The sequence below is a fragment of the Somniosus microcephalus genome, chromosome 12 (genome assembly GCF_052327205.1).
Source record: "Somniosus microcephalus isolate GS21.2 chromosome 12, FLI_Smic_1.0, whole genome shotgun sequence".
Lineage (NCBI taxonomy): Eukaryota > Metazoa > Chordata > Chondrichthyes > Squaliformes > Somniosidae > Somniosus > Somniosus microcephalus.
Window position 1 is genome coordinate 31197760 of NC_140998.1, and position 27951 is coordinate 31225710.

Here is a 27951-nt window from a genome sequence, read left to right on the forward strand (position 1 = left end):
GCAGTTTTGGTCGCCTTATCTGAGGAAGGATGTTTTTGCCATGGAGGGAGTACAGTGAATATTCACCAGACTGATACCTGGGATGGCAGGAATGACGTATGAAGAGAGATTGGGTCGATTGGACTTATACTCGCTGGAGTTTAGAAGAATGAGAGGGGATCTCATTGAAACTTAAAAAATTCTAACAGGACTAGACAGACTAGATGCAGGAAGGATGTTCCCTATGGCGGGGGAGTCCAGAACCAGGGGTCACAGTCTAAGGATAAGGGGTAAGCCATTTAGGACTGAGATAAGGAGGAATTTCTTCACCCAGAGAGTGGTGAACCTGTGGAATTCTCTACCACAGAAGACAGTTGAGGCCAATTCATTAAATATATTCAAGAAGGAGTTAGATATATTTCTTGAGGCTAAAGGGATCAAGGGATATGGGGAGAAAGCAGGGACAGGGTACTGAATTTGGATGATCGGCCATGATCTCATTGAATGGCGGAACAGGCTCGAGGGGCCGAATGGCCTACTCCTGCTCCTATCTTCTATGTTTCTATGTAGTCTGACCTGCTGCGCGCTTCCAGCATTTTCTGTTTTATTTCAGATTTGCTTTCTGTTTGACTTGCTAATTGTTGGTTATTGCTGTCATTTACAGTTTCTGTGCAAGGACTGCCTGTCTAAATAATTCTCCTTTTGAAACAGCTAAGCTTTACAATCCAATTGAGACCGTTGAATGTGTCAATATTATCTCTGTTTTCGGCATACATAAAAGACGTACAATACAGAGGTTCTCAGTCATACGTTTGAGTTTCAAATGTGTGGGTAGAGCAAGATTGGCAACATGCCGCTGAAGATGGCTTTGTCTCTCTTCCACCATTTTTAGAAGCACTCTGTTATAAATTGCTGCACAAGTAAGAATAACGCATACACCTCCTCAACATGACCCACAGTACACCATAAATTTATAAACTTCTCCGTGATGCGATGGGCTGAATGACCTCCTTCTGTGCTGTAAGTTTCTACGTGGGTTACAAATAATCTCAGCAGGCCAAACCAATCGGCATTATTATCCGCCCTCTGATCAGGCACAACAAGTGCCTGGAATGTACTTTTCAGTGGTTTCAATGACAATTTTCCACTGTTTCTAGCACTTAAGAAAATTACTTTGAAAAAAAAATAATTGGGACCCTTTTATTTTTCTCATCCAATGTTGTTACTGTAAGCCGATGTGAGTGCTTTTGTGTGCATTCTGAAGATGTCCTTTGCGGTCCGAAACAAAGTCTTGCAGGTACTCGTTGCAAAATTATGAAAAGTAGCCAGTTCTATGTTACAAACTATCAATGCTCCTCACTTTTCCTTCCTCCCCTCTGCCTAATTTATCGTCTGTCCTTATTCGACACCACAATTGTGGCCTACTCACTTTGTTACTGCTTGTAATCAATCCAGTTGACATCCTGAGGAAAAGCCTCCGAAGGATAAATCCAGTGAAACCACCGGACTATCTCTCCGACCTTGCATCCTACCTTATTTGCACTTGACCAGTTCCCATTCTTGGCATTAAGTGGCACAACATAAACCAGAAATCTATTCCATGCAGTTGCTTCTAATCCACAAACCTTGTTTGAGGCTTGTTAACTGGATGCTTGTATATCCTTCAGCCCTACACTCACTATCCAAGTTAAATGACCTGCTGGGATGTACATTATCCATTTGTTCCAATATTATAGGACAAAAAGTATCGTGATTTGTGAGAGCGGGGTGTGGAAAAGTAAAGAGCAGGCGGAAGAGTAACAGACAGTCCAATACACCTGGATAAAAATTACTACAATTAAAAGTTTTACCCAGTGTAATAAAACTAAGCTTTACAATTGTGGTAAACCACTGTTTGTATTCCTGTTTGTCCTGTTTGTATTCCACTGTGTACATGCCTGGACATGCCTCGGCTGACTCCTCCCACAGGTCCTAGTATAAAGGTGACTGCTCCCCAGCCTTTGTATCCTGGACCGGTCGACCACTCGAGGCAGACCTCCATTCTGTTGTTAATAAAAGCCTTTAGTTACTCTTCTAACTCTCAGTCTTTTATGAGTAATTGATAGCGCATCAATTTTATTAACAACATTTTTATAATGGAGAAGATCCTCACACCAGCATGCCTGGACTTAGATCATCGGGAGGCGGACTCATCCACCAAGTTTACTCACTGGCTTAAGTGTTTCGAAAAATTCCTGACCGCCTCCGAAGCAATCAAATCGGACGAGGACAAACTGGATGTCCTGACCTCCAAAGTGAACCACCGAGTGTACTCGGTCATCCAAGACGCGACCTCGTACGCGGATGCTATCAAGCTCCTCAAGGACCAGTACACGCGCCCAGTGAACGAAGTGTACGCCAGGCACCTCCTGGGGAGTCGTAAACAACAACCTGGGGAATCGACCGTGGAATACCTTCAGGCACTGTCTGTGCTTGGCCGGGCCTGTGGTTGTAAGGATGTAAAGGCCGCCGTGTACACAGAGGAACTTATCCGGGACGCTTTTGTAGCGGGCCACAGATCCAATTACACACGACAGCGACTGTTGGAGCAGAGTAACCTCGACCTCAACAAGACCTCTGAACTCGCACTATCGTTGGATGCAGCCTACCAGGGCATGGATGCCTACTCCTCTGCACCGTGGACGCCGCGGGGAATGACAGCCTGGGACACGGTAGGACCGCCTCATAGCGCCGTGCCACCCCAGCCACACCCCAACAACGGCCCAACTACCGCAGCAGTGTCCCAAGGCCAGACAGCAGTGCCCCAAGGCCAGAAATGCTACTTCTGTGGCCAGGCAAAACACCCCAGAGCGCGCTGCCCGGCGAAAAACGCGATCTGCTCGGGCTGCGGGAAGAAGGGACACTACGCTAGCGTCTGCAGGGCCAAAGCCACCCCGAACCCCAGCAGCGCCGCGTGTGGGCCATGCGGGCCGCCATTTTGGACCTCCCCGGCCGTGTGCGAATCACCGGTACAGCAGCCATTTTGGACGCCTCCAGCCACATGGGGATCATGGACGCCGCCATCTTGGACGACAGCCGGGACGCAGCAGGCCCCCGACACCGCCTCATCTGATACCCGCAGCGACACACCGACCCCTACGCTGGCATCCGTTACACTGGACCAAGCGAGACCGCACCAACTGGCCAGTTCCACAATGGACATTAAGGTAAATGGTCACGATACAATCTGCCTTTTTGACTCTGGGAGCACGGAGAGCTTCATCCACCCCGACACGGTGCGGCGTTGCTCTCTCCCAGTCCTGCCTGCGCAACAGCGGATTTCTATGGCCTCCGAGTCCCAGTCGGCGGACATCGGCGGCTACTGCGTGGTGACACTCGTAGTAGACGGGACCGTGTACGATCATTTTAAATTTCTGGTCCTGCCTGACCTCTGCGCTGCCGTCCTGCTGGGGTTAGATTTTCAGTGCCACCTTAAAAGTGTTACGATGGCGTACGGTGGACCCCTACCCCCACTCACAGTCCGCAGCCAGCAGCTTCCAAATTGCCCGCCGCGCACCAGGTGCAACCTCTCCACACTCAGAGTCACCCCCCCCCCCCACCACTGTTTGCTAACCTCACCCCCGACTGTAAGCCCATCGCCACAAAGAGCAGGCGATACAGTGCCGGGGACAGGGTTTTCATTAAAACCGAAGTGGAGCGGCTCCTGAAAGAAGGGATTATTGAGGGCAGCACCAGCCCCTGGCGAGCCCAGGTTGTGGTCGTTAAGACCGGCGAGAAGCAGCGCCTGGTCATCGACTACAGCCAGACAATAAATCGCTACACCCTGCTGGACGCCTACCCACTCCCCCGTATAGCTGATATGGTCAACCAGATCGCGCAGTACCGCGTCTTCTCGACCATTGACCTGAAATCAGCGTACCACCAGCTCCCCATCCGCCCTGAGGACCGCCAGTACACTGCCTTTGAGGCAAACGGCCGCCTCTATCACTTCCTTAGGGTTCCCTTTGGCGTCACCAACGGGGTCTCCATCTTCCAAAGGGAGATGGACCGGATGGTAGATCAAAATGCGTTGCAGGCCACTTTCCCATATCTGGACAATGTGACCATCTGCGGCCGTGACTTGCAGGACCATGACGCAAACCTCGAAAAATTCCTCCGCACCGCCCAACTCCTAAACCTGACATATAACAAGGAGAAGTGCATATTCCGCACAAACCGCCTCGCCATCCTTGGCTGTGTTGTGGAACACGGAGTCATCGGCCCCGACCCCGACCGGATGCGTCCCCTTATGGAACTTCCACTGCCTCAAGGCCCTGAAGAGGTGCCTAGGGTTTTTCTCCTATTACGCCCAGTGGGTCCCCTACTATGCGGACAAGGCCCGTCCGCTGATCAAGTCCACCTCTTTTCCCTTGACGGCAGAGGCCCGCTTAGCCTTCCACCGTATCAAGGAGGACATTGCCAAAGCCACCATGCACGCAGTGGACGAATCCATCCCCTTCCAGGTGGAAAGCGACGCGTCCGACTTTGCCTTGGCCGCTACCCTCAATCAGGCGGGGAGACCCGTGGCCTTCTTTTCACGAACCCTCCAAGGCCCGGAGACCAGACACTCCGCTGTTGAGAAGGAGGCCCAGGCGATTGTGGAGGCTGTGCGTCATTGGAGGCACTACCTGGCCGGAAAACGATTTACCCTGCTCACTGACCAGCGTTCAGTTGCTTTTATGTTTAACAACAAGCAGAGGGGCAAAATCAAAAATGACAAGATCTTGAGGTGGAGAATCGAACTTTCCACCTACAACTACGAGATCTTGTACCGGCCCGGGAAGCTAAATGAACCCCCGGATGCGCTATCGCGTGGCACCTGCGCCAGCGCGCAGATCGATAGACTACGGGTCCTCCACAATGACCTCTGCCACCCGGGGGTCACCAGGTTCTTCCACCTCATCAAGGCCCGCAACCTGCCTTACTCTATTGAGGAGGTCAGGACCATGACCAGGAACTGCCAAGTCTGCGCTGAGTGCAAACCACACTTTTATAGACCAGACAGGGCCCACCTGATAAAAGCCACTCGCCCCTTCGAGCGCCTGAGCGTTGATTTTAAAGGGCCTCTCCCCTCCTCCGACCGCAATGTGTACTTCCTCAATATTATTGATGAGTACTCCCGTTTCCCGTTCGCCTTCCCCTGCCCGGACATGACCAGTGCCACGGTCATTAAATGTCTGAACAACCTCTTCACCCTGTTCGGCTTCCCCAGCTATATCCATAGCGACCGGGGCTCATCGTTTATGAGCGACGAACTCCGTCAGTACCTGCTAACTAGGGGTATTGCCACAAGCAGGACCACCAGTTACAACCCCCGGGGGAACGGACAGGTGGAAAGAGAAAATGCGACAGTTTGGAAGGCCGTCCTGCTAGCCTTAAAGTCTAGGGGCCTTCCAACCTCCCGCTGGCAGGATGTGCTCCCCGATGCGCTCCACTCTATTCGGTCACTGCACTGCACTGCCACTAACGCCACCCCTCATGAGAAAATGTTTGTCTTCCCAAGGAAGTCCACATCAGGGACATCGCTACCGCCATGGCTGACGTCCCCAGGGCCGGTCCTACTGAGAAGACACGTGAGGACCCATAAAACGGACCCCCTGGTCGAGAGGGTCGACCTCCTCCACGCCAACCCCCAGTATGCTTACATCGCATACCCGGACGGGCGGGAGGACACAGTCTCCATAAGAGACCTTGCACCCTCGGGGACCACAGTAACCCACTACCCACTACCACCCCCCCCCCCACGATCCGATATCCAGCCCCAGCAGACGGCAGGCCTGGGCCCCGCGACTCGCTCGACATCTACGAGGACGACACGCCTGTGCCACAGCCTACGCTGGACTCGACGCCGGAAGCTTCACTACCCCTGCCGTCGCCACGCCGATCACAGCGGCAGACAAGACCTCCGGAGAGACTCCAATACACTAACTTTTAATACACTTCACCCCGCCGGACTCAATTTTAAACAAGGGGTGAATGTGGTAAACCACTGTTTGTATTCCTGTTTGTCCTGTTTGTATTCCACTGTGTACATGCCTGGACATGCCTCGGCTGACTCCTCCCACAGGTCCTAGTATAAAGGTGACTGCTCCCCAGCCTTTGTATCCTGGACCGGTCGACCACTCGAGGCAGACCTCCATTCTGTTGTTAATAAAAGCCTTTAGTTACTCTTCTAACTCTCAGTCTTTTATGAGTAATTGATAGCGCATCAACAATCCAGTTAAAACTACTTTGATTTAATTGTTAGAAAATAAGCTTTGAGTGTGACTTTCTTTTGTCAATGGGGCTCTGTGTCAGAAGTAGGTCAATATTCGTGTATCATGTATAAGTTTAAATTCATAAAATGCCTGATTCTTAATGCAGAAACCACCCAAGTATTTGTTTAGTTAATCATAATGACTTAAGCCATTCATTGTATTGCACACTGATGTTATCTGCTAGGTTAACTGCCTTGGTATTTAATGTGAAATTTTAATATTCCAGTAACTAAATTATTAATCTCATTCCATATGACTGTTTGCTATCCTAGGTAAAAATGGAGGAAGCTTTTTAATGACATAATAATTACAGGAAGAAAATTAAAGTGTTGCCTATGGTTTCTGCTTCAATTAAACTTCTGGTAAGTAAGTACACTTTAACTTGCTTGCTTTGGGAATCCCAAAGCTGTGTTTGGGTTTTTTTTTATTTCAGTGCTTGGACTGTCAAAATTCAAAACCTTAGTTACAGCAAAATAGAATGGTTTGTTCGATTACAGACCCTTGTCAAAGATGTCTTGCTGCAGTTGTGCAGGGCCTTGGTGAGACCACACCTTGAGTATTGTGTGCAGTTTTGTCGCCTTATCTGAGGAAGGATGTTCTTGCCATGGAGGAAGTGCAGCGAAGATTCACCAGACTGATACCTGGGATGGCAGGAATGACGTATGAGGAGAGATTGTGTCGATTAGGTTTATATTCGCTAGAGTTTAGAAGAATGAGAGGGGATCTCATTGAAACTTATATAAAATTCTAACAGGACTAGACAGACTAGATGCAGGAAGGATGTTCCCGATGGCGGGGGAGTCCAGAACCAGGGGTCACAGTCTAAGGATAAGGGGTAAGCCATATAGGACAGAGATGAGGAGGAATTTCTTCACCCAGAGAGTGGTGAACCTGTGGAATTCTCTACCACAGAAGGCAGTTGAGGCCAATTCATTAAATATATTCAAGAAGGAGTTAGATATATTTCTTAAGGCTAAAGGGATCAAGGGATATGGGGAGAAGGCAGGGACAGGGTACTGAGTTTGGATGATTAGCCATGATCTCATTGAATGGCGGAGCAGGCTCGAGGGGCCGAATGGCCTACTCCTGCTCCTATCTTTTATGTTTCTATGTTTGTCTATTGGAAGCAGTTGCTTTCAACACAGTGCTGTGTTGTGGCGCAGCTCTCTTTCTATAACCCTTTGTAATTATGTACATGGTCCTCAGTTCAGTGTCCTTTAACCAATGGTAGAGCTGCATCTAGTTAAAGATGATCCGTGAAAGTGACTTGACAATCATCTTATAATGCTCTGCATCACAAATTAGCTAAAGGAGTTTTACTGTGGTGCCATGTGTTAATGTGTCAGAGGATATGGTATCCATTTCCCCCAATAAGCCCCTTGCCATTCTGGCATTCACACCCATACCTCCCCAGATCAGGATGATGATGGGGGGGTGGGGGTGGGGGTGCAAATCACAGAGTGGCATCAGGTTGTGGAATGTCCCCATTTGCCCTCTTTCCCCACAGTCCAAGGTACACAGACTTGGAGGATCCAGAAGGGAGAAATAGGAAGATTTTTTCCCTCCATCGACAATACACCAACTTTAGCAGAAAGGGTGGACAACTGATCTACACGCCAGTCTCTACCAATGCTGCTGTGAAGTCTTAGAAAAAAACATAGAAAAATAGGAGCAGGAGTAGGCCATTCAGCCCTTCGAGCCTGCTCCGCCATTCAATGAGATCATGGCTGATCCTTTATCTCAATACCATATTCCCGCTCTCTCCCCATACTCCTTGATGATTTTTGTGTCTAGAAATCTATCTATCTCCTTAAATATATTCAGTGACTTGACCTCCACAGCCTCCTGTGGTAGAGAATTCCACATGTTCACCACCCTCTGAGTGAAGAAATGTCTCCTCATCTCAGTCCTAAATGTCCTACCCCAGATCCTGAGACTGTGACGCCTCGTTCTAGACCCCCCAGCCAGGGGAAACATCCTCCCTGCATCCAGTCTGTCTAGCCCTGTCAGAATTTTACACGTTGCAATGAGGTCCATTCTCGTTCTTCTAAACTCTAGTGAATACAGGCCAAGTCGACCCAATCTCTCCTCATAGGACAATCCTGCCATCCCAGGAATCAGTCTGGTGAACCTTCGCTGCACTCCCTCTATGGTAAGTATATCCCTTTTTAGGTAAGGAGACCAAAACTGCACACAGTACTCCAGGTGTGGTCTCACCAAGGCCCTGTGTAACTGCCGTAAGACATCCTTGCTCCTGTACTCAAATCCTCTTGCAATGAAGGCCAACATACCATTTGCCTTCCTAACTGCTTGCTGCACCTGCATGTTTGCTTTCAGTGACAGGTGTACAAGGACACCCAGGTCCCTTTGTACATCAACTTTTCCCAATCTATCACCATTTAAATAATACTCTGTGACATAATAAAACTCACTACGCACTTGGTTTGAGTATAAAGCAAGGCTTTAATCAACTTGTTTCAGAACATGGAGGTCTAGTTGTACTTCACTAGTTCCTGTCTTACAGAATGTCCCTGAGCAAGCTGGGCCCACGCCCGAGTATTTATACTCCTTGGACGGTGCCACCAGCTGGCTGTCCAGCGTTATTTCATGAGTAGTTTCTTTATGATGATGAGATTTAGAACATTCTTCCTGCCTAAAAGATTTGGAAGTCCGACGACTTCCTCCTAACGGATTAGACGGACCACAAATAGCCGCAGTCTTTTAGATCTTTGTTTATGGCTGGAAGGCATGTCTCCCCGGACCGTGTCTTGGTTCCTGGGCCGCTTGATCCGTACCGGTGGATCGACAGGGCCCGTGTTGCCCTGATTGACCCGAGGGAGGCTGGGGAGATCGTGACTCCGGGTGCGGGTCCCCACAAGCACAGAGCTGGCTTCATCCTGTTTGATAGCCGGGGATTAACCGGCGTCCTGACCTCAGGTGGCCATCCCACGGGGAGCGCTCGGCTCCCCGAGTGGATCTGGTGGGGCAGCCGACAGATCTCTCTATGTCCCAGGTAGGGCGTCATCTTCGAGGGAGCGCCGAGTGTCTGCATCCTCACCGTGGGTCCCTCTATCAGTTGGGTCCGTGGGACCGGCTGGACAGGGAGCCAGGTCCCGGAGCGAAATGGTGGACTCCTGGCCATCAGGGTACCGCACATGCGCGTACGTGGGATTAACGTCCGTGAGTTCTACCTCGTCGACGAGAGGATCGGTGTTAGAAGATCGGACGAATCTTTGGAGCAGCACGGGGCCGGGAGCTGCCATCCATGACGGTAGGGACGTCCCATGAGTGGAGCGACGCTGGAACCTGAAGAATCGCTCGTGAGGTGTGACATTGGTGGATGTAGAAAGAAGAGACCTGATGGAATGCAACACGTCAGGGAGCATAGTTTCCCACTGCTGGTCTGGTAGGTTGTGTGACCTTAGTGCAAGACGAACAGCGTTCCAAATGATAGCGTTGTATCTCTCAACCTGTCCGTTACCGATGGGATGGTACGGTGTCGTTTTACTTGTGGCGATTCCCCGTTGGGAAAGATAACTTTTGAGTTCACTTGACATGAAGGAAGGACCCCGATCAGAGTGGATGAAATTGGCCGTACCGCAAAGGGAAAAGACTTGATCAAGGCATTTGATCACTGTGGAAGTAAGCATATTGGGACAGGGGAAAGCAAAGGGAAAGCGTGAATATTCGTCCACCATAGTAAGCAAGTAGGTGTTTCGCGTTGAGGAAGGCAATGGCCCTTTAAAGTCAATGCTGAGTCACTGCATAGCGTGTATGAGCGAGCCATCCGATGGACGCAAGAATTGCGGTTTTAATTCCGCACAAATTCTACAGGAGGAGCATGTTCTTTTCACATCTTCCGTAGAAAATGGGAGATTTTTAGATCACACAATCTGCAACATATGGGTAACGCCAGGATGGCATAAGTCAGTATGAAGATCTGCAAGATTCGAAGTTGACATAGAAGAGCAGAATGCCCGCATGAGGGTATCCGGGGCCACATTCTCTTTGCCGGGTCAATAATGTATGGTGTATCCAAAGGCGACCAATTCCATCCTCCAGAATTGTATTTTGTTATTCTTGATCTTAGTGCGTTTCCGGTTATCCAGCATAAAGGCCACGGAGCGCTGATCGGTTATAAGTGTGAAATGGCGACGAGCGAGAAAATGACTCCATTTACGTACAGCTTCGATGATGGCCGTAGCCTCCTTCTCGACAGGAGGATAATGGAGCTCGCTACCCTGCAAAGTTCTGGACAGAAATGCAACGGGTCGACCACCTTGATTCAAGATAGCAGAGATCGCCACCTCCGATGCATTGCACTCGACCATGAAAGGAAGATTTTCATCAATGGAACGAAGCGTGGCTTTTTCCAGTTGTCGCTTGAGGAGGTTGAAAGCTGAAATAGCCGTTGCCTCCAATGGAAATGACTTTGCGTGAAGCAGGGGCTGGATCTTGTCGGAGAAGTGGGGTATCCATTTCGCATAATAGGCGAACATGCCGAGTGCCCGACGAAGAGAGCCGAGATTCATAGGGGGAGGGAGCTCCTGAAGCGGACGAAGTCGCTCCGGATCCTGTTTGATGACACCATTGCCCACCCAGTAGCCAAGGATGTTGACTGATGGTACTGATTTCACAGATTTGGACTTATTTAAGGTTAAGTTGCGACGACGGAGAACGTCAAAAAATTTCTGGAGATTGGCACCATGCTCCTTCTGGTCATGACCAGTTCTCCTGTTTGACTAGGCTATCCATTGCCCGTTGAAAGACGGCCACCCCATTGGTGACCCCAAATGGAAGGCGACAAAACTGGTAAAGCCGACCATTGGCCTCAAAGGCCGTATACTTTTTGTCAGAGTCCTTTAACGGTACTTGATGATATGCACTCTTTAAATCAAAAGTTGAAAATACCTTGTAGTTGGCAAGGTTATTGACCATGTCATCGATGCGTGGTAGTGGGTAGGTATCCAGGTCGGTATACTGGTTAATAGTTTGCGAGTAATCGATGAAAAGACGTTTCTTGTGTTGCTTCAGAGGATTTTTAACAACGACGACTTGAGCTCGCCAGGAAGATGAACATGGCTCAATGATACCGTCAGCTAGAAGGCAAGAGATTTCTGCCTCGATAAAGGATCGATCATCCTGGCTGAAACGTCGTGATTTAGTGACTATGGGCTTACATCGGGGGGAAAGATTGGCAAACAAGGAGGGCTCGTTGTAGGGTTCTCAAAATTCCCACATTCCCCAAAGTTATGGATAAAGGGACCCTGTATGGACAAGATATTAAAAGGGGTACCCAAAATGGCTTCCGAGACCTCGTGACCAAAACCAAGAGGATTTTTAAAAGCAAGGCCCTGCAAAAAGGCAGGCCCTGAAACGAAACCTAACATGCATGAATCTGTGATAAGACTTTGTAAAGCCAGACAGCTAGGTAAACACAGAATATGCATTCTTCACCTTGGAACAGATCAAGCCAGGATGGCTCTAATCTGAAAGCCATCAACTCTTCGCATAAATAATCGGGTAGCTGCCAAGCCAGGAAACCCGATTAAGTTTCATAAATGACAAACAGCCAGGATATCGAAGCCATTATACCAGGAGACAACCGCCCCAGAAGTCATTAAAGTAAATGGCTGTAATCCTTTTAAACGAGCCTGCCAAAAGTTAGACAAAGGACTGACCTGATTTGGTGCGCAGATAAGGGGTGAAGAACCAGGTATAATTGTAGGCCCACCGGTAGTGATCGGTCTCTTATCTCTTGCTCCTGCCGCTTGCCGCTCGCCCTGACATCGAGGATGCCCATTACAACACCGGGGCCAAACGGGGAGGAGAACGAGAACCGAATTCGAAAACGCACAGGACACACTGGGCCACAAACAGACGAGACGAGAAGAGCGGTAATACCGGTCAAGGCAGAGAAGGGCAGTGGGAAGACGCGTTGGGGGACAAACGGCCTAGTTATAAGCTGGCGTTTGATGCATGGACAGTAAAGCCCAATTTAAGAATAAGTTGGCGTTGGGAGCATGGACAGTAAAATCAAGACAAACGGCCTAGTTATAAGCTGGCATTTGATACTTGGACAGTAAAGCCCAATTAAGAATAAGCTGGTGGTAGGAAAATCTTAACGGTAAAAACCGCCAACCGAACCCCAACCGCAGTAATACCGTCGGCGACCACCCGAAGAAGACCCATCGCGACAAAGTACCCAACGAAGACGTTACCGGAGGAAAAGGAGGGTGCTTCGCACAAACAACTTCATCGCTGCGCCTTGTGACCACATGACGACGACGAACCCCAAAGGATAAAAAGAGTGAACCTCCAAACCCACAACCAGTTAAAGCAACAGGTTTCAAATTGGTGAGCATGAATTCCTGGCCCCTCGCAGCTTAATCTAGTTAGGTATTGGGGGTGGGATAAGGATCAGGGGATTTTTAATGTACTTGTTTCCCTCGATGTGCCGTGTGTTCCCCATTCCCATATAAGTGTAATTTTATATGCCTGTAACTATATCAGTAACTCTGAGTAAGATTGTGTTTTATTCTGCCTTTAATAGAATTTTGGTTTTCATGTACCAAACCACTAGTCTACTTGATTTTCTGTGTCGCCGCCTGTACCTAAGTCCGGTGTCTAGAACCCAGCGGTGTGGGAGCGATTCGAACCGCTCAGACAGTCAGAGGTGAAGCTGACTGGACACACGCCACCCCCTACATCGTCGAGCAAAGCCGCCGAAAGCGCACAAAACAGTACTTTGGAAATAGTAAGCTCCGGCTTTGACCCTCCAAACTCGAAAGTGAGTCTTTTGTGTTGTTTCTGGAAATCCTGTCCCAGGAGCACATCACTGCATAGGTTTTTGAGCACCCCGAGCCAGGTGGAGAAATAAGTGCGACCATTGAGAATAAGGTCGACAAGACAAAAGCCGGAAGAATTGGTGGTCAGTGTCGTCAGAGCCATTGCAATTTCCCTGTCCGAGGGGTAAATACGCAGTTTTAACTTACTGACAGCCCGCTCACTAATGAAGCTGTCGGAGCTGCATGAGTCGATTAGTGCACTCAAAATGTGTCCATTTACCGAAACTTTCATGGCTGCATGGGACAGACTTTGGGGAAAAACAGCTGTGATGGGAGGAGGGGCAGTTTTACCCTTGACAGCTGTAACCTTAGTAGTGGTTCTTGGGGGAGGAGCAGTTTCATAGATAGCAGCTGTAACCTTAGTCGTGGCTCTTGGGGGAGGAGCAGTTTTATAGATAGTAGCTGCAAAACTAACAGGAGCTCTCGACTGGTCTTCTCCTTCTTAGGCAGTCCCTCGGAACCGAGGATGACTTGCTTCCACATTAAAAATGAGCTCGCAGGTGACTGATTAGTCCAATGCGGGACCTACAGTCTCTGTCACAGGTGGGGCAGACGTTGGTAGAAGGGGCGGGTGGGTGGGGTGCTTGGGTTGACGTGCGCTCCTTGCGCTGCCTGCGCTTGGCTTCCGCTTGCTCCCGGCGAAGAGACTCGAGGTGTTCGGCGCCTTCCCGGATGCTTCTCCTCCACTTTGTGCGGTCTTGGGCCAGGGATTCCCAGGTGTCGGTGGGGATGTTACACTTTTTCAAGGAGGCTTTGAGGGTGTCCTTGAAGCATTTCCTCTGCCCACCTGGGGCTCTCTTGCCGTGCCGGAGCTCCGAGTAGAGCGCTTGTTTTGGGAGTCTCGTATCTGGCATGTGGACAATGTGACCCGTCCATCGGAGCTGATTGAGCGTGGTCAGAGCTTCGATGCTGGGGATGTTGGCCTGAGCAAGAACACTGACGTTGGTGTGCCTATCCTGCCAATGGATTTGCAGGATCTCGCGGAGGCAGCGTTGGTGGTACCTCTCCAGTGCTTTGAGGTGCTTGCTGTACATGGTCCATGTCTCTGAGGCATACAGCAGGGCAGGTATCACTGCTGCCCTGTAGACCATGAGCTTAGTGTCGGGTTTGAGGTCCTGGTCTTCAAACACTCTCTTCCTCAGGTGACCGAAGGCTGCACTAGCACACTGAAGGCAGTGTTGGACTTCGTCGTCGATGTCTGCCCTTGTTGACAGTAGGCTCCCGAGGTATGGAAAGTGGTCCACGTTGTCCAAGGCCTTGTCATGGATTTTGATAATCGGGGGGCAGCACTGTGTGGCGGGGGCAGGTTGGTAGAGGACCTTTGTCTTACGGATGTTTAGTGTAAGGCCCATGCTCTCGTTTGCGTCGGTGAAGGTGTTTACGATGGTTTGGAGTTCGACCTCCGAGTGAGCGCAGACGCAAGCATCGTCTGCATACTGTAATTCGACGACAGAGGATGGGACGACCTTGGATCTGGACTGGAGGCGACGGAGGTTGAACAGTTTCCCGTTCTGTAAATTAACTCCACTCCAGTGGGGAGCTTACTGAGCGTGAGATGGAGCATTGCAGCAAGGAAGATTGAGAAGAGCGTTGGTGCGATGACACAGCCTTGCTTGACCCCGGTTTGTACGTGAATTGGGTCTGTGGTGGAACCGTTGGTCAGGATCACGGCTTGCATGTCGTCGTGAAGCAGGCGGAGGATATACCTCCGACCGGTATACCTTAGAAAAGTGGCCTTTCTTACTAACAGAGGCTCTTGACTGGCATACCTGAGAAAAGTGACCTTTCTTGCTGCAATGATTGCAGGTTGCGTTACGAGCAGGACAAAATTTCCTATAATGGAACGCACCTCCACAGAAGAAACACTTCCTTCCAGATTGCCAAGATGCCGCTAGGGCAGGGTTGTCATCAGTGAAGATTTCTAGGGTAGGGTTGCCATCAGCCAGGTTGGAGTCATCATCCGTGAGGGCTTCCGCCTGAGGCCTATCGAAGGAGTCACTAAAAGTGATAGTAGCAGCTCGTGCATGTGGTGAAAGATAGGTATCTGCATTCCTCTTTGCTAAGTCCAGAGAACATGCCTGGTCATAGGCAGCCTGTAACTTGAGGGTTTTATTCTCCAACAGACGCTGACGTATGAAGGGAGACGCAATCCCATTAATAAAGGAATCACGAATTAACTCCTGGTACTGCTCAGCTGTAACAGCTTTAAGATTACAATCCTTGCTGAGCCTGCGAAGTTTCTGAAGGAATTAGTCAGGTGATTCCCTGGGTTGTTGTCGAGTTGTGGCCAGTAGATGCCGAGCAAAAATTTTGTTTGAGGACTTGACATATAGCTGCTGTAGTATTTGGATAGAGGCGTCATAGTCTACACAGTCTTCGATATAATCAAACACATGAGGGGATACATAATTAGCAAGCATTTGTAACTTATTAGGAACATTCTCACCACACTCCTCAAGGAAGTTGCTGAAAGTACGATACCAGTGTTTCCATACCTTAGCAGCTGTAAGTGAATTCGGGTCCAGGTCGAGACGGGCGGGTCTGAGTAGTTTCTCCATGATGGATCGATTACTTGTCTGAGTTCCCTTCTACGGTTCGAGTCGTAGCTGGCTGTTCCCGAAATCACCCAAAGCGTGGAGTCGATATCAAGTTGATTAAATAGACGTAATAAAACTCACTACGCACTTGGTTTGAGTATAAAGCAAGGCTTTAATCAACTTGTTTCAGAACATGGAGGTCTAGTTGTACTTCGCTAGTTCCTGTCTTACAGAATGTCCCTGGGCAAGCTGGGCCCACACCCGAGTATTTATACTCCTTGGACGGCGCCACCAGCTGGCCGTCCAGTGTTATTTCATGAGTCGTTTCTTCATGATGAGATTTATAACACTCTGCCTTTCTGTTTTTCCTACCGAAGTGGATAACTTCACATTTATCCACGTTATACTGCATCTGCCATGTATTTGCCCACTCACTCAACTTGTCTAAATCGCCTTGAAGCCTCTTTGCATCCTCCTCACAACTCGCAATCCCACCTAGTTTTGTGTCATCAGCAAACTTGGAACTATTACATTTGGCTCCCTCATCCAAATCATTGATATATATTGTGAATAGCTGGGGCCCAAGCACTGATCCCTGCGGTACCCCACTACTCACCGCCTGCCACCCTGAAAAAGACCCATTTATTCCTACTCTCTGTTTCCTGTCTGTTACCAATTTTCAATCCATGCAGTATATTACCCCCAATCCCATGTGCTTTAATTTTGCACACTAACCTCTTATGTGGGACTTTATCAAAGGCCTTCTGAAAATCCAAATACACCACATCCACTGGTTCTCTCTTATCTATTGTACCAGTTACATCCTCAAAAAACTCCAGTAGGTTTGTCAAACACGATTTCCCTTTCATAAATCCATGTTGACTTTTCCAAGTGTCCTGTTATGACATCCTTTGTAATAGACTCTAGCATTTTCCCTACTACTGATGTTAGGCTAACCAGTCTGTAGTTCCCTGTTTTCTCTCTCCTTTTTTAAATAGTGGGGTTACATTTGCCACCCTCCAACCTGCAGGAACTGTTCCATAATCTATAGAATTTTACATAAGAAGTAGAAGCAGGAGTAGGTCATACGGCCCCTCGGGCCTGCTCCGCCATTCAATAGGATCATGGCTGATCCGAATCTAGACTAATGTCCACTTCCCTGCCCTCTCCCTGTAACCCCTAATTCCCTTGTCTGCTAGGAAACTGTCTATCTCTGTTTTAAATTTATTTAATGTTGCAGCTTCCACAGCTCTCTGGGGTAGCAAATTCCATAGATTTACTACCCTCTGAGTGAAGAAGTTTCTCCTCATCTCAGTTTTGAAAGGGCAGCCCCTTATTCTAAGATTATGCCCCCTAGTTCTAGTCTCACCCATCAGTGGAAACATCCTCACCGCATCCACCCGATCAAGACCCCTCACAATCTTATATGTTTCGATAAGATCGCCTCTCATTCTTCTGAACTCCAATGAGTAGAGGCCCAACCTACTCAACCTTTCCTCATACGTCAACCCCCTCATCTCCAGAATCAACCGTGTGAACCTTCTCTGAACCGCCTCGAGAGCAAGTATATCTTTCCTTAAATATGGAAACCAAAACTGCACGCAGTATTCCAGGTGTGGCCTCACCAATACCCTGTATAACTGCAGCAAGACCTCCCTGTTATTATACTCCATCCCCCTTGCAATAAAAGCCAAGATTCCATTGGCCTTCCTGATCACCTGCTGCACCTGCATACTAACTTTTTATGTTTCATGCACCAGGACCCCCAGATCCCTTTGTAATGTAGCACTTTGCAGTTTAGATTATCCATTTAGATAATAACTTGCTCTTTGATTTTTTCTGCCAAAGTGCATAACCTCACGCTTACCAATATTATATTCCATCTGCCAAATCTCTGCCCACTCACTTAGCCTGTCTATGTCCTTTTGCAGGTTTTTTATGTCCTCCTCACTCACTGCTTTCCCTCCCATCTTAGTATCATCGGCAAACTTGGATACATTGCACTCGGTCCCTTCCTCCAAATCGTTAATATGGATCGTAAAGAGTTGGGGTCCCAGCACTGACCCCTGCGGAACACCACTAGTTACTGATTGCCATCCTAAGAATGAACCATTTATCCCAACTCTTTGTTTTCTGTTAGATAGCCAATCTGTGTGGAGTTTGCACATTCTCCCTGTGTCTGCGTGGGTTTCCTCCGGGTGCTCCGGTTTCCTCCCACAGTCCAAAGATGTGCAGGTTAGGTTGATTTGGCTATGATAAATTGACCCTTAGTATTAGGGGATTAAATACGTGGGGTTACGGGGATAGGGTGGGATATGTGTCGGTGCAGGCTCGATGGGCCGAAATGGCCTCTATCTGCACTGTAGATTCTGTGATTCTGTGATTCCACCCATGCCAGTATATTACCCCCAATCCTGTGATTTTTTATCTTGATCAGTAATCTTTTGTGTGGAACCTTGTCAAATGCCTTTTGGAAGTCCAAATACACTACATCCACTGGTTCCCCTTTATCCACCCTGTATGTTACATCCTCAAAGAATTCGAGCAAATTTGTCAAACATGACTTCCCCTTCGTAAAACCATGCTGACTGTCCTATTAAATTATGTTTATCCAAATGCTCTGTTACTGTTTCCTTAATAATGGACTCCAACATTTTGCCAACCACAGATATTAGGCTAACTGGTCTATAGTTTCCAGCTTTTTGTCTACTTCCCTTCTTAAATAAGGGTGTTACATTAGCAGTTTTCCAATCTGCCGGGACCTTTCCTGAGTCCAGGGAGTTTTGGAAAATAATCACCAATGCATCCACAATCCCTACCGCCACTTCTCTCAAGACCCTAGGATGTAGGCCATCAGGTCTGGGGGATTTATCCGCCTTAAGTCCCATTATTTTACCGAGTACCGTCTCCTTAGTGATTTTAATCGTGTTTAGCTCCTCCCCCCCCCCCCCCCACCATTGCCCCCTGTTTGTCCAGTGTTGGGATATTTTTAGTGTCCTCTACTGTAAAGACTGACAAAATATTTGTTCAGCGTCTTTGCCATCTCCATGTTCCCCACCACTAGTTTCCCGGTCTCATCCTCCAAGTGACCAACGTTCACTTTCGCCACCCTTTTTCTTTTTATATAGCTGTAGAAACTCTTGCTATCTGTTTTTATATTTTTTGCTAGTTTACTTTCATAATCTGTCTTCCCTTTCTTAATTAATCTTTTAGTTATTGTTTGCTGGCTTTTAAATGCTTCCCAATCTTCTATCCTCCCACTAGATTTGGCTACTTTATATGCCCTTGTTTTCAGTCAGATACTATCCTTTATTACTTTACTAAACCACGGATGGCTGTCTTTTCTTTTACTCCCCTTTTTCCTCAGTGGAATATATTTATCTTGAAAGATGTGAAATATCTCCTTGAATGTAGACCACTGCTCTTGTACCGTCTTACACTTTAATCTGTTTTCCCAGTCCACTTTAGTCAATTCTACTCTCATACCTTCATAGTCTCCTTTATTTAAGCTCAGTACGCTGGTTTGAGATCCAACTCTCTCACCCTCAAACTGAATTTGGAATTCAACCATATTATGGTCACTCACTCCAAGGGGATCCTTTACTAGGACATTTTTTATTAATCCTGTCTCATTACACAGGACCAGATCTAAGATTGCCTGCCCCCTGGTTGGTTCAGTTACATACTGCTCAAGGAACCCGTCCCTAATACACTCTATGAACTCTTCCTCAATGCTGCCATGCCCAATTTGATTAGTCCAGTCAATATGAAAGTTAAAATCCCCCATGATTATAGCTGTTCCCTTATTACAAGCCCCAACTATTTCCTGATTTATACTCCGACTAACAGAGTTGCAACTGTTAGGAGGCCTATAGACTACGCCCACTAGTGACTTTTTCCCCTTATTATTCCTTATCTCCACCCAAACTGTTTCACTATCCTGATCCTTTGACCCAATATCATTTCTGACTATTGCAGTGATTCCATCCTTGACTAACATAGCAACCCCACCTCCCTTTCCTTCCTGTCTGTCCTTCCTACTTGTCAAATACCCTTGTATGTTTCGTTCCCAGTCATGATCATCTTGCAGCCATGTTTCCGTAATGGCCACCAGATCATACCCATGTGTAGTTATTTGTACCGTCAACTCGTCTAGTTTGTTACGAATGCTGCGTGCATTCAGATAAAGAACTTTCAAATATGTTTTCTGACAATTTATTCCTGCTTTTACCCCTTTTACTACTTTACCTTTATCATTATACATTCTGTCCCTTCCTGACACGCTCTGGTTTTTAATTCCCCCACTGCTACCTTGCTCTATTGCCTTCTCCGCTGTCATTTTTATTTTTCGCTCTCTTAAAACCTCCCCCCCACGAATTAGTTTAAAGCCCTCTCTACAGCCCTAGTTACTCAATTTGCCAGGATTCTAGTCCCAGCACTGGCCAAGTGAAGTCCGTCCCAACGGAACAGCTCCCTCCTGTCCCAGTACTGATGCCAGTGTCCCAAGAAGCAAAACCCATTTCTCCCACACCAGTCTTTGAGCCACGCATTTAACTCTCCAATTTTATTTACCCTAGCTAAATTTGCACGTGGCTCAGGTAGTAATCCAGAGATTATTACCCTTGTGGTTCTGCTTTTTAATTTGGCCCCTAGCTGCTCAAACTCCCTCAGCAGAACCTCTTTCCTTGTCCTATCTATGTCATTGGTACCAACATGGACCACGACAACTGGATCCCCCCCCTCCCACTCCAAGTTTCTCTCCAGCCCAGAGGAGATGTCCTTAACCCTGGCACCGGGCAGGCAACACAGCCTTTGGGACTCTCGCTCTCGGCTGCAAAGAACCCTATCTATCCCCCTAACGATACTATCCCCTACCACTACAACTCCCCCCACTTGAATGGCCCCCTGCTCCACGGTGCTGTGGCCAGGTTGCTCATCCTCCCCGCAGTCCCCGTTCCCATCCTCACAGGGAGTAAGAACCTCAAACCTGTTGGACAAGTGCAAGGGCTGTGGCTCCTCCAACATGACCTCCTGGATCCCCGTACCTGCCTCACTTCTAGTCACACCATCCTGTCCCTGGCCATGGACTACATCTGAATTAATTACTCTAATTGGTGTGACTACCTCCTGAAACACAGAGTCCCCGTAACTCTCCCCCTCCCTGATGTGTCTCAGTGTTTGAAGCTCGGATTCCAGCTCATCAACACGGAGCCGGAATTCCTCGAGCAGCCAGCACTTACTGCAAATGTGATCACCGTGAGCATCAATGGTGTCCACCAGCTCCCACATATTGCAGCAGCAACACATCACCTGCTCTCCCATTCTATGTAATTAATTAAATTTATTAATATTATTATTAAATACCCTCTGCCCCGATTTTAGATGATGAATCTCACACCTTAGAAACTATAAACCACAGAGTTTAAGTTTAAAAAGAGAGAAATACTCGCCAACCAATCACTTACCTGCTTTCTGGTGACGTCACACTTCGATTATTTTTTACACCTCTCCTTCCCTTTGAGTTCCGAGTTCGGAGATTAGTAAGCCTTACCTGGTCTCTGGAGCCTTTTATAGCCCCGCTCTGCCGCTCGAGTTTCCCGCCGACACTCTGAGGCCTTACCTGGTCTCTGGAGCCTTTTATAGCCTTTTACAACCAATGCATCCACTATTTCCATGGCTACCTCTTTTAGTACTCTGGGATGCAGATTATCAGGCCCTGGGGATTTATCAGCTTTCAGTCCCATTAATTTCTCCAGCACTTTTTTTACGAATACTAATTTCCTTTAATTCCTCCTTCTCACTAGACCCTTGGTTCCTTCACATTTTTGGGAAGTTATTTGTGTCCTCTTCTGTGAAGACAGAACCAAAGTATTTGTTTAATTGTTCTGCCATTTCCTTGTTCCCCTTTATAAATTCTCCCGTTTCTGACTAATGGGCCTACATTTGTCTTCACTAATCTTTTTCTTTTTACATACTTGTAGAAACTTTTATAGTCCACTTTTATGTTCCTTGCAAGTTTATTCTCATACTCTATTCTTCCCCTCTCTTGGTCCTTCGTTCATCAGTCGGTAAGAGTTGTCAGAGTCCAGTCTGGAAATGGCCTTCCCTTCCTTTGGGATAGCATTTGATGCCTTTCTACCTTAGCCTGACTGAAATTGGAACTCTCAAGATTGAAGAACAAAGCTGTATCTCACCGCCGTTGCACTGCAGTAGGTCAGTGCTTCATTTTCAGGCAGATCTGAGCACTGACATCTCTGGTTCTTCATTTGATTACATCAGCCGCAGCCCCTTTGGCTACTTTCGTATTTTCTTAATATTACTTGCATCGGGAATCTACCTTTGACGCACACCCATCTATAAGAGCATGTACATTTGTTAGCATATACCTTTTATGTTTGACTCGTACAAAGTTCAGTAAAATCAGGTCATTGGACTGAGAATTAAGTGCCGAGAGATTTTTGATGTTTATTCTTGTCAAAGAACTATCTTCAAAAACATTGTCATAGGCTGAATTTATTACATGTTTTTGAAATACAGTGGCACTAAATTTTACCAATGTAAAAAAAAATATTAAAACAAATCGGAGATCAAACGAGTTGAGGGGATCTCGCTAATCAAAGCCCCTTTTTAAAAAAAAAAGCAACAAGATTTGCCAACAGTTTTGATGTCCCTTTTGATTTTTTTGTTTTGTTTGTGTGTAATTTATAGTGCTTGCGTTGAGGGATGTTGGTGTTGGGGAACAGAGCACTAACCATATTGAGCAACTTGTGTCAGCATTAGGCACTCGAAGATCTCGCTAATCAAAGCCCCTTTTTTTTTTTTACAAAAAGCAACAAAGAATTGCCAACAGTTTTGATATCCCTTTTGATTTTTTTGTTTTGTTTGTGTGTAATTTATACAGGTTGGGTGATTGGGCAGATGCATGGCAAATGCAGTATAATGTGGATAAATGCGAGGTTATCCATTTCGGTGGCAAAAACAGGAAGGCAGATTATTATCTGAACAGCAATAGATTGGGAAAAGGGGAAGTACAACGAGACCTGGGTGTCCTTGTGCACCAATCACTGAAGGTAAGCATGCAGGTGCAGCAGGCGGTTAAGAAGGCAAATGGTATGTTGGCCTTCGTAGCGAGAGGGTTTGAGTACAGGAACAAGAATGTCTTGCTGCAGTTGTACAGGGCCTTGGTGAGACCACACCTTGAGTATTCTGTGCAGTTTTGGTCGCCTTATCAGAGGAAGGATGTTCTTGCCATGGAGAGAGTGCAGCGAAGATTCACCAGACTGATACCTTGGATGGCAGGAATGACGTATGAGGAGAGATTGGGTCGATTAGGCTTATAGTCGCTAGAGTTTAGAAGAATGAGAGGGATCTCATTGAAACTTATAAAATTCTAACAGGACTAGACAGACTAGATGCAGGAAGGATGTTCCCGATGGCGGGGGAGTCCAGAACCAGGAGTCACAGTCTAAGGATAAAGGGTAAGCCATTTAGGACAGAGATGAGGAGGAATTTCTTCACCCAGAGAGTGGTGAACCTGTGGAATTCTCTGCCGCACAGCGCAGTTGAGGCCAATTCATTAAATATATTCAAGAAGGCGTTAGATATATTTCTTAAGGCTAAAGGGATCAAGGGATATGGGGAGAAGGCAGGGACAGGGTACTGAATTTGGATGATCAGCCATGATCTCATTGAATGGCGGAGCAGGCTCGAGGGGCCGAATGGCCTACTCCTGCTCCTATCTTCTATGTTTCTATGATCTGGTATGGCAAGGCTAAGATGCAAAGTGCCTTCGTCCCAAGCTCTGAAGAACCTCCTGCTGGACCAGGGTACTGTTTTTACCATTTCTCACACCAGCCAAATTGGCGACAGTGGATGCTCTGGGCCAGTGTCCACTAAGAACTGCGTTGACATGGTCCAAACCTATTTCACTTCAGATTGATATCGCCATCAGAGGAAGCAGACCATCATCTGGTCGGTCTGAATTGCTGTTCTGTTTTTTTGCCTCGACAGTGTCAAGTTTACACATTGATGCAGCAGTGGGAAAGCCTCACTTTGATTATCAATGTAACATTAAAATTTGTCGTCTTCATTCAGTGGGAAGATTCACATGGAGCCAACGTGACTGGAACCATATTGTTCCATACAGTTCATCGTTCTGCATCAGTTTGTATCTTGATAACCTTTACATCTACTCTTCACCAGGCCTATGTGTAACTTCCTTTTTAGAGGAGTCAGTTGGCAGAAGGCAATAATATTAATCCAGTGTAAATGGGTAATAAAAGCAGAAGTACTTTTGGTGTTTGGGATGAGGACCTTGTGTTAGAACATCACGCTGGTGGGACACTCTACACCCGTGGTGTCGGCCTACTATTTTCTTTTTGTAAGGTGCTGGATTCTGTTCCACTTTGCCATCTTTTCCCATTTCCATTTCAGACTTGCCTTATCCTCTGCCGCCTCAGCTATTTACAATTTCTCCATGTCTCTTAAATGTATGTCCATTTATTTTATCATTCATTTTATCATTCTTTTTCCTATCATCTCCTGTTAGTATCATTTCAGCCATTCAACCAAATCCTGTTTTCTATTTATGAACTTTACAGATAATTCTGCGTCCTCTCTCGTGCGTGTGTGTAGTGTTTTTTCTTCCTCCTCGCCTTTTTCTGTTCCTTTTGAAGTACTGTTCATCTAATGTTCTCCAATTCTGATGATGGGTCTACACCTGAAAGTAACTTGTCTGTTCTCTCCACAGGTGCTGACTGACCTGCCGAGTGTGCCTGGGATTTTCTGTTTTTCTTTCAGATTTCCAGCATTTGCAGCTTTTTCTTTGCTTCTTGTTCAAAGTAATTTGACCAGCTGTGTTAATTTCCAAATAACCTGTGCAAACTATATTGGTGTACCTCACCCTGGCAATCTTCAATGTGGATGCAAAAGTTGAGCAGTCAAAAAAGTGAATTTTGAAGTTTTAAATTTTAAACAGAAAATTATGTAAAAACTCACCGCAGCGCCAACACTCGGGAGCCACCCGATTTGCAGAAGTTTCTCGATGCTTGCAATTCGCATGGGCAACTAAACGTAGCTTTCTACATTTGAATTTCCCCTGTCGAGCACATGCATTAAAAGAGCGTCTGCAAATCACGGGACTGGCGAGTAATGACAGTGCTGTGAAAGTCACTTGGAAAAACCTGTGAATTACAAGATGATTTCATCAGAAATCGAAGTTGCTCAGTGTTCACTTCACAAATTGATCATCTCCGCTGGAAACTGTAGAGTTTTTTTTTTTATTTTGTGAAGGTGGAAGTTGCTAGAGGGGAACTAAATATTCCTTAAAGATTTTTAAGCTGTAAGGTGAACAGTTTTTAAAAATATATATATATTTTAAAAACCAGAAGTTGGTGGAAGTGACATTGTCAGTGGACGGGGCATGGGGCCCTGATGAATGTTGAGGGAGGCCACCGAGGAAATGGCAGAGGCTCTGACCACAATCTGTCAAACATCCTTTGATACGGGAGTTCTACCAGAGGACTATCAATGTAGCAACTGTATTGAAGATGGGAAAAGGGAGTAAGCTGGATATCTATAAACCAGTCGCCCCAAGTTGGTTATAATATGGGATAAAATTTATACTCACTTGGAAAGACTTGTAAAAGATAAAGCCGTTGTCTGACAACTTTTCAGTTTGAGGGAATATTGGAGTGTATTGGTGAAAGAAATGCAGTGGATGTTGTGCATGTGGGTTTGAAAGGGTGTTCGATAAGGCACCACAAAAGAGGCTTGTTGATTAATAATTAAGGTGCACGGTATTGGAGGGTATGTGGCAGCATTGTCAGGAAGTTGGCTAAAGGACAGACAACAGAGTAGCGGTTAGTAGATGTTTTTCAGACTGGAGGGATGTAAAAAGTGGCGTCATCAAGCGTCAGTATCGGATCTCTCCTCAACATATTACTGATCTAGACTCGGGCACAATATCAAATTTTGCAGATGACATAAAATCAGGCAATGCGATTAACTGTGAAGAGGACGTGGGCTAGTTGATTGAGCTGATAAATGTTGGAGAAAATAAATTGCTCAGAAATATAAGGCGATACTTTTTGGGAGGCAGAATAGGGACCAAAATGTACACGAAATGGTAAAACTTCAAGGAGTAGAAGAGCAGAGAAACTTTAACGGTTCAGATGTACAAATCTTTAAAAGTGGGAGGGTACAGAAAAGATTTACTAAGATGATAACAGGCACGAGAGGTTAGAAGAAGCTAGTGGTGCTACTTTTCACTAGAATGTAAAGAGCTGTTCAGAATTAAGAAGGTTTGTGATTTGGTAAATTGGGGAAAAACTAATTCTACTGGTCAGTAGCTAGAGAGCTAAATTTAAGATCATCGGCAAAGAGCGAATGAGATATTAGGAGAAAATTTATTACACAGAGGGTTGTTAGTGCATGGAATGTCCAACCAGAAGCAACCGTGGAGCCAGAATCAATGATGGCTTTTAAAAGAGAGTGGATAAATACTTAAAAAGGAAAAATTTTAAAGGGCAAAGGAATGTCCCTCTGTGCTGTAAAATTGTGTGAGTTTTATCCAAAAGTTTCTGTTTTTTAACCCGTGTTATGGTGAGGTGCCCAGTGTAGTACCCTGCAAGGAGAGAAGGATAACTGCCCTGCAACATTGTACGAACATACTAAACATGACAGACAGGAAGAGACCTACTGCTCCACCCAGCCTGTCCCATATAATTGTGATATCTTATGTATCACAGTACAGACACTCCCCACCTGGAAGCCGTGTGATCTCCTGGGATAGGTGAAAAAACAGATAAAATCCCAGGCCAATTAGGGGGGAAAAAATTGGAAAATTCCTCTCCGACCCCCTTAGGTGATCAAAACTAGTCCAGGAGACTGATTAATGTTATACCGTGTCTACGTCCTGTACCAGTGATCTCTCGTCCCAGCCAGAAACAGGGCCAGCTCTATAAACTTAACTTATTGAATAGTCAGAGGGACATTGAGCGTGCTCTTTTTGGGCATTGTTGCGATATGTTGCATGGCCCAGGGAATGCAGGAAAAGGGGAGATAATAGCTTAAAATTATTTCTTTTTAAATCACGCTGGATTTTGGCTTCTAGAAGTAGTGAACAGTGACAACAAAATTATGTAAAATCTCATAACATTTAAAAATCTGTCGTTTTAGCTGCTGTGGAGTCAGAGGGCAGGCATCATGGAAGGAAGCAAGAAGGGGCTGGAAGATGAAAAGGAGGTAGGTGGTGTAGCCAGATCCATCGGCAGGAAAGTGCGACCCAGGCTGTGGGAAGCGAACGAAAATTATTACGTGGCTTTACTCTCCCCTACCCCTTCGAATCAGGAGTGAAATTTATAGTGATGTTAGAGTCCACTGTCGCCATGTAAAGTTGCCCCATTTGAAAGAAAACACTTAGTCAACTGTAGAGCCTGTTTAGTGGAAATACTCCAACCCGCACTTTGAACCAAATTGGCACACGCATTCCACTAAACATCTCACATGTTTGTGTTAATGAGTTGATGCCAAACTAAATTCCTCCATTTTTACACTTGCCTCTCATTTTAAAAAGTGAATGGTTTTTGTGGGGGCCATTTCAGTTTCGTTGTCCTGGTACAAACCAACGTTGGGCTACAAACAGCAGAGACACACTGGGTCAAACCCTAGCCCTCTCCTGAATTCCCAACCTCGCTGCACAGGAAAAAGCAGATAAGCTGTCCCCACCAAGCTGCTGCTGTGTGCCTCATCGTCCAGCTAGAAGCATAAGGGGTTCGCGAACAGTCTTGTCTGTTCTGCTCTCTTGATTGCAGCGATACAACATGAGGGGGGTGGCCGCCTGCCAGGAATCGAAGCGGGGTAAAGAGAGTGCATGCTCTTCTTTGCAGTATAAGGTATCATCAACGTAGTGGTGAAATGTGTTAAAACACCAATGTCCAGTGGCAGAGAATGATGGCATGTGGGAAAATACCCATCCCCCCATCCACCACCACTGAGTTCTTGGTCTTGGGTGCAATGATGTAATAAAGATGCGTTTAAAATTATGTTTTGATCAAGTAAATAGGGAGAAACTGTTTCCAACGACAGAAGGGTGGATAACCAGAGGATACAGATTTGAGGTGATTGGTAAAAGATGATATGAGGACTTTTTTTTATACGCAGCGAGTTGTTGTGATCTGGAATGCACTGCCTGAAAGGGTGGTGGAAGCAGATTCATTAGTAACATTCAGAAGAGAATTGAATAAATACTTGAAGGGAAAAAAAAGTTACAGGACTATGGGGGAAAGGGCA

The 27951-nt window shown here is 46.7% G+C and overlaps 1 long non-coding RNA gene across 1 annotated transcript; it reads left to right on the forward strand.

Annotated features, from left to right (window-relative positions):
* Positions 1-5152: 5152 nt before the first annotated feature.
* LOC147109105 (uncharacterized) lies at positions 5153-27946 on the forward strand. The gene is made up of 2 exons (XR_015080174.1): positions 5153-6637; positions 26839-27946. It is a non-coding gene; the product is annotated as an uncharacterized LOC147109105 (long non-coding RNA).
* The last annotated feature ends 5 nt before the right edge of the window (positions 27947-27951 follow it).